Below are 12,187 nucleotides of genomic sequence, written 5' to 3'. Positions count from 1 at the left end.
ATTTAGCATCTGTGAACTGGTGCCTTACACTCTTCGCTATTATCTGGTGGTTTATTTGTTTTTTACTGTAAGAGAGATTCTTCCTTTCTTATCTACAAAAATCTTCTACATCACTTTTTGTGTGTGTGTGAGCAAGATTGGCCCTGTGCTAACATCCGTTGCCAATCTTCCTCTTTTTGCTTGGGGAAGATTGTCCCTGAGCCAACATCTATGCCAATGTTCCCTCATTTTATATGTGGGATGCTGCCACGGCTTGATGAACGGTATGTAGGTCTGTGCCCCGGATCCGAATCAGGGAATCCTGGTCGTGTAAGCAGAGTATGCAAACTCAACCACCTCACCACCAGGCTGGCCCTGCTCCATCACTTTTTAGATTCATCTAAGCCCCAAAACACAACATAGGATAGATAGGCTACTGTCTTGCAAGAAAATTGGAGTAGACAATGAAATGTGGCTTTTAGCTACAGACTCCCGTCTCTCTCATTTTTCAGCAGTGTGATCTTGCACGAGTTCCTTTCCTTTTCCAAGCCTCAGTTCTACTACGTGAAAATGGAGGTAATCGTACCTATGTTGAAGACAGTTTGTGGAGATGAAATGAGAAGTATAAAAGAGCATCTAGTGGAGTGTCAGACACAAGGGAGGCCTTAATAAAAGGCAGGTATTGTTTTTATACAATTCCATTCATCTCAGATTAAGACGAAGAGAAAATCCAGCATAAAATGTGGTATTCAGGGGGCTGGCCCCGTGGCCGAGTGGTTAAGTTCGCGCGCTCCGCTGCGGGCGGCCCGGTGTTTCGTCGGTTCGAATCCTGGGCGCGGACATGGCACTGCTCGTCGGACCACGCTGAGGCAGCGTCCCACATGCCACAACTAGAGGAACCCACAGCGAAGAATACACAACTATGTACCGGGGGGCTTTGGGGAGAAAAAGGAAAAAATAAAATCTTAAAAAAAAAAAAAAAAAAAAAAAAAATGTGGTATTCAGTAAGATTTAATCATTCGGGCACTTAGTTCTAAATTCTGGACATGTTCAAGTTAGATTCTTTGGATATAGAGAAAATCAACATCAACTTCTCTACTTTCTCCAGTATACAAGTCATCCTGTTTCTTATAGAGTTGGCCATGAAAATACCATTCTTTGGAGACTAAGGCTTTAACCAGGATTTCTTGGTGAGAAAAGCTGATATTTGCATTAATAAGTTAAACTCTGTGGTTCTCTGTAAATAGGGAAGCAATCTGATTTAACGAATTCGAATAGAGAATTGAACTCTATTAATCCTTTTATCTGGAAAATTTTCCCAACAGATTCTTTTGCACGACTGCTACATCAAGCTATTTCCATGGCACAAAACTCATCTCTCTATATAGTTGGAAACCGAGTGATCTAGCCAGTGACTCTGTGTCAATGTAACTTTGCTGAAAACGATTTCAACTTACAGTATATTATAAGCGTAGTTCTACCCTTTCTTCAGAATCCAAGCTCAACATTCCATAAATGACTGGGGAGCCTACTGGAAGAATTGCATCTTACCAATTCCAAGGACAGAGCGATCTTTAAAAGAATGCTAAAGAAAGAGATTTAGAACATTTCTCAACATCTTATGGTACTTGACTAGTAAATTTGTTCATTCAATTACAAATATATATATATATGTATGTGTATGTGTGTATGTATAGATACAAATATATGTGTGTGTGTATATATGAGTGTATGTATAATATATATTATTGTATCTATTATAGACATCTTATCTGTATGTGTGTGTATATGTATATATAGTATACATACAAATAAAACATGTTCCTGTCGTCAAGGAGCTTACAAGCTACTGAGAGACAAACATACAAATGTCATTTGAAGAATAAAAATGTTACTTAAAATCAATCGGTATGACTCCCAGTAAAAGAAGTGTAGACATTAAAATTGGCCTCAAGGAAGTCTTCACAGAGAACAAAATGTGAGCTGAGACTTGACTGATAAAGAGCATGGAGAGAGGATGGTGTCTCGAAACTGAGCAATGTGTTTGAGGGGTGGTACACTAAACAAAGTGGTAAGGGCCAGCACACAAAGGATTTATGTTATCTACAAAAGTGTGTAGGTTTTTATTTTAGGCAAATAGGAGCATTAAACTGAAAAGCATTGACATGAACAGATTTCCATTTAGGAACAGTGCTGTCCAATAAAACTTCCTATGATAATGAAAATTGTTCTATATCTGCACTGTTCAATATGGTGGCCACTAGCCACATGTGGCTATTGACTGCCTGAAATGTGGCTAGTGACACTGAGAAAATTAATTTTAAATTTCAATTAAATGTATGTTTACATAGCCACATATGGCTAGGGGCTATCGTTTTGGGCAGTGCAGTTTTTGAAAGATCCATCTTGGCCCTATCTGAGGATAGATTGCAGATATGACCTAAATAGAGAAACCCCGAAGGAGGTTGTTTTAAAAGTCCAGGAGGCTGGACTATTGAAGGCTAGAGCAGGGTAGTAGCAGCTGAGAAGTAAAGGATGGGTGCCTTGAGGGAGAGCCTTGCACCCCCAATTCCTGGCTCAAAGACTAACACAGTTGATATAAGAAATTAGAGTTGAATGGATTGATTGGATATGAATAAAAAATTGCTCAAAATTAAACTTCTCCTGGGCTGATTAATATCACATTTTCCTCTCTTCAAAGTACACAGGTAAGGGAGAGGAAAATGTCAAGTTGCTCTCTAAACATTTGCATACTTGGTCTCCAAAGGTTGGGAGCAGGAGGAAAGGGGGCCCGTTGAAAGAAGAGAACAGTTGACAGCCTCCTCTGAGACTGTAAAGGGCACAGAGATAGGGGTTGCGTGGGGCCCACAAGTCAAGCACTCGGTTCCCACTCTTTCAAAGCTCTCTGGAGAGCAGCAGGGCTTCAGATGCAGAGATGATAGTCTGTCCAGGGAGGTGGACATCAGGCCCCAGTGCTCTCAGCTTCGATAATGACCCCTGTTCCCAAGTTTGGTATAGATGTCCAAAATAGGTTGGCACGACTGCATTCTTTCTGGAGGTCTCAGGTGAGAATCCATTTCCTTGCTTTTTCCAGCCTCTAGAGGCGACCCTCATTCCTTGGCTTGTGGCCAGAAGTCTAACATCTTCAAACCTCTCACTCTTTCTCTGCTGCTATTGTTATATCTTCTCTTCTTACTTTCACCCTCTTGCCTCCCTCTTGTAAGGACTCTTGTGATTACATTGGGCCCATGCAGTTAATAATTATCTAGGATAATCTCCCCATCTCAAGATCCTTAACATTTGCAAAGTTGCTTTTACCCTGTAAGATAACATCTCGCAGATTCTGGTTTCAGGATGTAAACATCTTTAGGGGGGCTATTATTCTGTCCACCACACCAACCTACACAGGTAAAATTTTATTTTAATGACATATAAGAAAACCTGCAGATTTTGCATTGTATTAAAATTAAATTGTATCAATACAACTTGAAGTAAATAAACCATTTTCTATGACTTGAATATTCTTTAAGAGCTAAAGAGTTTTAAGAGTTTTAAGTTTAGTTTAAGCTAAAGTCTTAGTTTAAGCTAAGAGTTTAAGAGTTTTATCAATATTTATTATGTTGGCATTTGACTTATAATGGCCAACTATTTCTTTTCCCTTCAAGTTGTGTGACCTTGAAGAGGTCAGACTTTTAAGAGCCTCAGTTTCCTCGTGTATAAGACAAAGGAGTTGGGTTGGCCCATCTCTGAGGTCCCATTCAGCTAGGATATTATCTATACTCTATTCTATTATTCTATTTTACTTCAGAATTACATTTTAAAAACCAGCAGAAGTTCTGGTTTCTCCCCAGAGCAGCAAAGGCCAGACTGTCTTTGATATGGTTTTTGCTCTGTTCTGTGTGCCTAAAGCAGCTGAGTTTGTCGTTTGGGACTAGAAAAACAATGCATAACTCAATTTTACCCATATAGGCTCATAAATAATTGGCACAACCTTTGTAACTAGCCTTGATAAATAACAGCTCTCTGGGGCTGTTTTCATAGCAAATAATGCTGCACCTATCACTTATGGTGGGTAATAAGAGACGCTATACTTGCATAAATCCTAAGGGTATGAATTATCATCCAAAATGTTTTATTGCTTCTCTGTTTTCCATAATGTCATATTTCATAGGAAATATTAAATTTCAAGTGAATGTTCAGTATCTTATACTTCCTGGAAACCATTTAAAATGAAATACTAAAGGAGGCAAACTTTTAAAAGGTAGTGTTTTTGTTTTTGTTTTATTGGGCAAGGGACTCAAGCGGAGAAAAATACCATTTTGGGGCACTTGCTATTTGAAATCTCAAGTTACTAGTCTAAAACTGGTAAGTAGACCTCAGAATTCATTGCATCCACTAAACTTATTCTTTTGGTTTTAGTGTGCTCTATCCTCAGCTTAACTTTATTTGGAATATGTCTAACAAAATCTGATAATATGTTGCACAAGAAATCTGATCATGAATTTAACTAGTTGCCCTGAGCACAATGTGAAGATATCGGTACTCTGTTGTACCTTCTTCTTTCTCGTTTATATTACCTATTGGCAGCCAAAGGCCATTGTGAGATTGTGATTTATAATAAGAAATATATATTTGGTCTTTGTCCATTTTTCCTGGCATAGAGGTCCTAAAACCCTTGCAATTTCCTAGGTGGTAAGAACCACGTTTTGTTATGTTAATGAGGTAAAATTTGGAACTTGCCTAAGGATGGGGGCTGGTTGCCAGGAGAACCAACCATATGATTAGAGGATTGGAACTTTCAGTCCCACCCCCTTGACCTCCAGGGATGGGAGAGAGACTAGAGGTTGAATCAATTGTCATGGCCAATGATTTAATCAATGACGCCTATGTAATGAAGCCTCCATAAAAACTGAACAAGATGGGTTTGAGAGAGCTTGCAAGTTGGTGAACCAGAAGCTTTCAAGTGCCAGCGTTCTGGGTCCCAGACTCCACCAGTGCAGAAGCTCCTTTGTCCGAGAATTCACCCTATGCATCTCTTCATCTGGCTGTTTATTTGTATCTTTTAATGTCATTTGTAATAAACTGGTAGTCTAGTGTGTACACAGCTTTCTGATTTCTGTGAACCACTCTAGCAAATTAATCGAACTCAAGGAAGTGGGTCTTGGGAATTTCTGATTTATAGTCAGTTGGTCAGGATTACAAGTAACAACCTGGACTTGTGATTGGCATCTGAAGTGGAGGGCAGTCTTGTGGGATGGAACCTTAACCTGTGAGTCTGATGCTACTGCTGGGTGGATAGTGTCAGAATTGAGTTGAATTGTAAGACACCCAGTTGGTGTCCAAGAATTGTTTGGTGGTGAGAGGAAAACCCCCCACATGTTGGAATCGGTAGCCAGAATCTTAGCCATTAACATCCTTCTAAGAAAAGTTACTATGTTCACTTAGAATTCACAATTTAAACAACCAAATTGTAACAATTCTTCTCTCTCCAGGAAGACCCAATACCAAGTGTTCTGCTTCATTATCTTCCGTGATTGAGAAGGAAGAGAGAGGGAGGGGGGAAGTAGGGGTTTGCGACTGGATGATCCTTGTACAGCAAATCATTGAACAGTTCCCTCGCAGCAGTGTTTCACTATAGATTATTTGTTTATATTGCTGTGATATTTAAATACCTTTAATATTCATTGCATGTGATCACCTTCTTATCAAGTTCTCATTATTCACTTAAATATTTATTGAATACCTACTTTGTGTCAGACTGTGCTAAGCTCTGGAGATTCAATGGTGGGCAAATGGGGTAGAGCCCTGTTCTTGCGGCTCTCACATTTTGGTGGGAGAGACAGAGATATTAACCCTGGAATTACACAATTGCATTTAAAATTGCTTTATCATGCTAAGATCAATATGTTAAACCAAGATAACGATGAAAGAAAACAGGATTTTTATGACATATCAATTTATATCGGTAATATAAATCATTTCATAAACACTAGGTCTTGGGTGTCCATGTGACTTCACTCAGAGTTTTTCCTCTAAATTATTTTATTGCAAAGGGAATTTGGCATAACAGAGAAAATTCAACATCTTTAGAAGCAGCACAGGAAAATAATGATTAGTAAAACAATCTTTGCCCAAGATTTCAGATTCGTTAAGTAGTGATATGTGGCACATTCTAATTAACATCCTGAAATCGAAACTTCTAATCAGGTATAATAGAACAATAAATGTTAAATGCTGCCAGATATATTTTATTGGACATACAGAGCAATTATAGAGATGTCTCATTTTCCTACCTACATGTTTGTTTTATGTAAAGTGTTTATATCTGTTACCAAAGTGGCCTTTGTCTAAATCCGTTTGGTTAGCTCCAGGCAGCATGGTAAATCATTTTTGTTGGGACTACTTTTCTTTCTTTCTGTATGTCATAAGATAAAAAGCCTGAGTTGTTATTTGGACAAGGTCAGACTTATGCATACAAGATACGGGTGGGACCTTCTGTGTGTTCTAGGAGAAGAACAATTGTATTTGTGTCCAAGCTCAAACTAAATCATTAGTACTTTTCATATATATATATATATATGAAATATATATATATATATATATGAAAAAAATCTATGGTAGTAGGTAGAGTCTGTGTTTTCACTATGAATCCATTCTTATTCTTTTCTTAGCTTCCTAGAGATTTAAGGATAAATTCTTTTCTAGCCACAATTCCTAACCTCCCACCTCCAATCATAGCAGAACTTGCCATCTTATTGACAAGTGCAAGCACCTTAACTGAATTTGTTGAGAGAATAAGAGGAAAAGGAGGAAGCCCTGAAATTTTTACTAAAGCTTCTTAAGAAACTTTACTCTGAGCATACAGATCCTAAATAGGTAACTGAAGGACCCCCTCACACCTCTTTTCTGTAAGCCCTATGCTCTTTCAAAGCACATCTCAAATTCTACTTCCTACAAGAAACGTTTTCTCTCCTCCCCAGTGAGAGCATTGGCCTGTCTTGTGAACTCATGTATCATTCATTGTTTATACCTCTTTTATGGGTACACAGTATGTGCTGCCTGCACTTTCTTTTTAAAAAAATAATTATAAATTCTAAAATGACAAACACCCTTGATCTATAGCCCAGCTAGAATATAAGCTTTTCTAAGTCAAGGGTCATGTCTTTAAAGTTTCTCTCCCCAGCTAACAAAACATGGCCCTGGATATGACAAGTGTTCAGAAAGATATTTGTGTTTCTTGATTAGGAGGAAGAGGAGAGGGAGGAGGTAGATGAGAGGAGAAGAAGGGGAAAAAGAAGAAAAGATAGAGAAAGAATAAAAGAAACAAGAGTGAGGAGGGAGCTGACATGTGGACAAATACATATAATCTGCTCACCCAGAGCCCAGCTTTGGCCTCTACCACCACATCCTATGTGAGCCATAGTGTGTTCTCACTTAGCTTCCCTTCCTCTATCTGTGAATGGGGATAATGGTATTGTCTACACCACAGACTCCTGTAAGGATTAAATAAGTCACCAAATCATGGTGCCCAGCACATTGCATTCAATCAATGCTAGGGTTTTTCTATTATTTTGATTTGATTCTTTATAAATTAATGGTATTGTTAATCATATGAGCCAAACATGTCTATATTTTAAGGATTTTGGAAAAGATTTACCAAAAAAGTATAGGGCCAGAAGGAAGTTGGTGAATGATAGAGAAGACTAAGGTAGAACATTAAACGAAGAGACAAAATGTATTTAAGCATTGGGAGCAAAATATTTCCAACTTACAGTATTTGGTTTATTATTATTACTATTTATTTCTAGGTGGGCAGGAATCAGAGCTGGGATGAGGAGATGGCACAGGAAGTCACTTATAGGGCTACTTAGTTATGCCCTGTTACTACGGAAACCAAGTGGATAGAATAGTTGTCAGCACCACAGACACACGTGGTCATTAAATGTGTTTCTGCATGGGTTGTGAAAGAGCACCTTTAGGCAGGACTAGTGACACAGGGGACTGGCAGAATGGAGTAGAATTTGCACCTAGTGCTGTGTGTTAGTCAGGATGTCAACAGTATGCACGTTGCACAATCAAATTATGAAAATCAGAGGAGGGTTTATTTACAAAGGAGCTATTTTGAAGGTGTGAACAAGGAACTCTGGGCTAGGGAGAGGGGAGCAATTACCACCAACCATAGGCCTGAAGAAATTGGAAGGAACTAGAAGGCAAGAGCCATGTAGAGAGGACCACTAGGAGAAGAGCAGGGAGAAGATGATGGGAGATATCCAACATGTGCTGCCAGGGATTGGTTCCTTCCTTCATCATATTTACCTCTATTAAATCTGTGAACATGCTCAACCACTATCCCAGCCTGCTTCCAACTCCTCCTGTCTGAGCCTGGCAATGAACAACTGAATTCAGTGGTCTTTGTCTCATCTGTCCCCAGCCATACTGTGCTTCACAGAAGCTCCAGATTAAACTTCCTCTCTTCTACTCAGTTTCTATAACCCATCTCTTGAGAGCCTTCCCTTAACTTCCTCGGATTGAATCACTTCTTATTCCCATTCTGCCCCACCTATCTGGGATGCAATTAAGAGAGAAAGGAGACAATGATGTAGAACAAAGCCTCTGGAATTGGATCGCCAAATTTTGAAACCCATCTTTGGTTACTTCTTAGCTATATGACCTTGGGCAAGTTTACTCATTTGTAAAATGGAGATAATAACAGTACCTACCTCACTTGGTTGCAAATAGAATAGAAAAGAATTTAGGCCTGGCCTAATGTAAGAACTCAATGAACATTAGCTGCTGTTACTACTCCTCATCCTCTACGCCAACTACTACCACCATTAGCATTCCTGCTCCATTTCTCATTTTTAACTATATTTGGTGAGACTTTGGAGGGCAGGGCCATGCCTTATGCATCTTTGAACGGCATTTGCTTTCTCTCACTCCCCCTGCTCAATGTGGTCTCTTTCCTGAGAATTTCATAGTCTGGTGGAGTTCATTACCACCACCATTGCACCATCTTGGAAGCAATGCAGGTGCTATGAAAACTTACACTCCTCCCCTTTCTCATATCCCCTGGCTCACTGCTCTGCTCATTAGTTAAAAGCTATCACCTGAGAATGATGACGGTGCTGAGAGCAGTGGTTTTCCATCCTGGTTCCACATTTGCATCACCTGGGGAGCTTTTTAAATACTGACACCCAAGCCTCACTCAGAAAGCTCCCCAGATATTATCCATGATCAGCCACGGTCAAGAACTACTAAATGAAGAGGGCAGGAATATTTTAGTCTGGAAAGACATCTTGGATGTATGTCTGCAAAAGACGTGGAAGTCACAGTGGTGACCATTTGTAGTCACCATCCCTATGGCCACATGCTGAGGATCGTGTTGCAATTTTTCTGCATGGTTCTGCCATTGTGCAGACACATTTTTACCTCTGTTGGCAGCCACATCTCTCATGTCATTGTTTTCTCATGAGGATTATTCACCCAGTTTGCGCTTATAATTCTTTTTAGAAACATCTCAAATATCAAAGTTGGTTTTACTCATTTTTCAGGTGGAAAATTCTGATGCTGATTTATGTAGATAGCCTACTGCCAAGATTGGTGCATAACCCCCTACTCCTGAAGTGTGGGCTGCCCACAGGGATATTCTTTCAAAGAATATGGTATGGAAAGGGAGGAAAAAGAGTAACTTCATGGTGGGGAAAGCTGACAAACACTACCTCAGCCAGGGGATCAAAGTTAACATCATCAATCATAAGTCATGTTGGTAGTTTGTACCCTTGAGGTGAAATGATGAGAATGTAACTTTATCTCTGTGGTCTTCCTCCCCCAAATCCATAACTCCAGTCTCATCATGAGAAAAACATCAGACAATTCCTAATTGACAGAAATTCTACTAATACCCAACCAGTACCCCTCAAAACAGTCAAGTCCACCATAAACAAGGGAAGTCTGAGAAACCATCACAGCCGAGAGGAGCTAAGGAGACCCAATGACTAAATGGAATGTGGGATTGGAGGACAGAAAAAAGACGTTAGGCAAAATCTAAGGAAATATGGATAATGCATAGGCTTTAGTTAATTAATAATGTGCCAATATAGGTTCCTTAATTGCGACAACTCTACGATACTAATGCGAAATGTTAACAGTACGGGAAACGGGGTGGAGTGTGTGGGAACTCTGTGTACCATCTTTGCAACGTATTCTAGGTATACAACTGTTCTAAAATAAAAGGCTCATTGAAAAAATCTGGTGCTGTTTTGAAAGTCATGGACTAGTCCTTTTAAGTGGCAGATGTTTCTACTTAACTTCAGATTCAGTCTGCCACTGTTATACCAGTGGTTTCAAACTTGCTTGGGTATTACAATCATCTGGAGGGTTTGTTAAACAGCTTACTGGATCCCACCTCACCCCTAGAGGTCCTTACTTGGAGGTCTGAGGTGGGGCTTGAGTATTTGCATTTCTAACAAATTCCCAGGTGACACTTACATTACTGGTCCACGGAGCAAACCCACTGCTATAGAAAGGCAGTCTCAGAATTCAAATACAAGCTTCTGCTTGTCCCTCTTCATCAGCAAACAAGGTCAAGTGGTTTTATTGGAATGTATTTCCTCCTGGTACTCAGTGGTACTCAGAGTTGATGCTATAAAACTGATGTGTAGGGGGGGCCAGCCCCATGGCTTAGCGGTTGGGTGCAGCATGGTCTGCTGCGGCAGCCCAGGTTTGGATCCTGGGCATGGACCTATACCACTCATTAAGCCATGTTATAGCAGTGACTCACATACGAAATAGAGGAGGCCTGGCACAGATGTTAGCTCAGGGCTAATCTTCCTCAAGCAAAAAAGAGAAAAGAAAATGAGGAAGATTGGCAACAGATATTAGCTCAGAGTCAAACTTTCTCACCAAGAAAACCACAGAAAACTGGTGTATAATAATTTTAGCATAATTCCAGTTGATTTCATTTTGTTTTATTATCCTGTGCACATTTTTGGTAATTGGTAAATGCTGTTGTTATTATCTAGTTTGGCTTTTGAGTTATTTGTGACCGACAAATGGGAATTTCCCAATGAAGTGCAGCTTTACCTGCAAGTCTTCAAGAATGCAGTAAAAATTATAAAGAGAATTTGCAATTTGTCATCTGAAGAGTGCATGCCCTTAAACTAAAAAGTTGGGAAGAAGTCCGTATTTGGATGTTTTTGCTTGCAATTTTTGTCTGTCAGGATGAACTCAGGAGAGTGCGGGAGGGCTTATCCGTTTGACAGATGTTGGAAGGTTTACAGCAAAGACCTGGATTTGGCTTGTTGGTGAATTGGCTTGTGGGGGACGGGAGCTCAGGATGAATACCTGCGAAAGACAGCTTCAGAGAGCCAGCATGAAGCCATCGATGTCCTGATTTGAAGCATCTTCCAGAACTATTTACTCAAAGACTTAGGGAATAATAACATCCATATCATTTCTTTAAATGGATTATGCAGTTGTGGGAGATGGTTTCAAAAAGGGAATTTCAGGTTAAATAAAGGAAAACCTGAGCTTTTTTTTTTTTTTAAAGATTTTATATTTTTCCTTTTTCTCCCCAAAGCCCCTCGGCACATAGTTGTACATTCTTCGTTGTGGGTCCTTCTAGTTGTGGTATGTGGGACGCTGCCTCAGCGTGGTTTGATGAGCAGTGCCATGTCCGCGCCCAGGATTCGAACTGACGAAACACTGGGCCGCCTGCAGCGGAGCGCGAGAACTTAACCACTCGGCCACGGGGCCAGCCCAAACCTGAGCTTTTTTTGAAGCTTCACATTTCAAAATACACTGGATTTAGTGAAGATAGATCATTGAAAACTTTTGACAGGTCTGTAAGTTCTTTTGTGAGCACAGAATCATTGCATTTCAGATCTTTACTAAAATGTTTTGAAATTTAGTGACTTTAGTAATTATAGGGTAGAATCCAGTATGACACTGTTTGTTATTACACTGATCTAGATCCTCCATAAAAAAAAGTTTAAGCCCACAAGCCAGGTACTAGTCCTTGCTCTCAAAAGCCAGGGTAGTAAAAAGCTCCCCCGCTGTTTGTTTGATTCTAGGGTTTGTTCCCAGTTTCTTGCAGTAATGGTCTATATTCAAACACCACGTTACTTTAGCCTGCAGCCCGCCATTCCTACTCATGCCACGTGCGAACTCTGCCCCTGACCTCTCTTTCAGCAGGACTGTGGTTTCCTCC

The sequence above is a fragment of the Equus przewalskii genome, chromosome 4, assembly GCF_037783145.1.
Source record: "Equus przewalskii isolate Varuska chromosome 4, EquPr2, whole genome shotgun sequence".
In the NCBI taxonomy this organism is placed as follows: domain Eukaryota; kingdom Metazoa; phylum Chordata; class Mammalia; order Perissodactyla; family Equidae; genus Equus; species Equus przewalskii.
The sequence above is the reverse complement of the archived record's forward strand: the minus strand, read 5'-3'. Positions refer to the sequence as shown.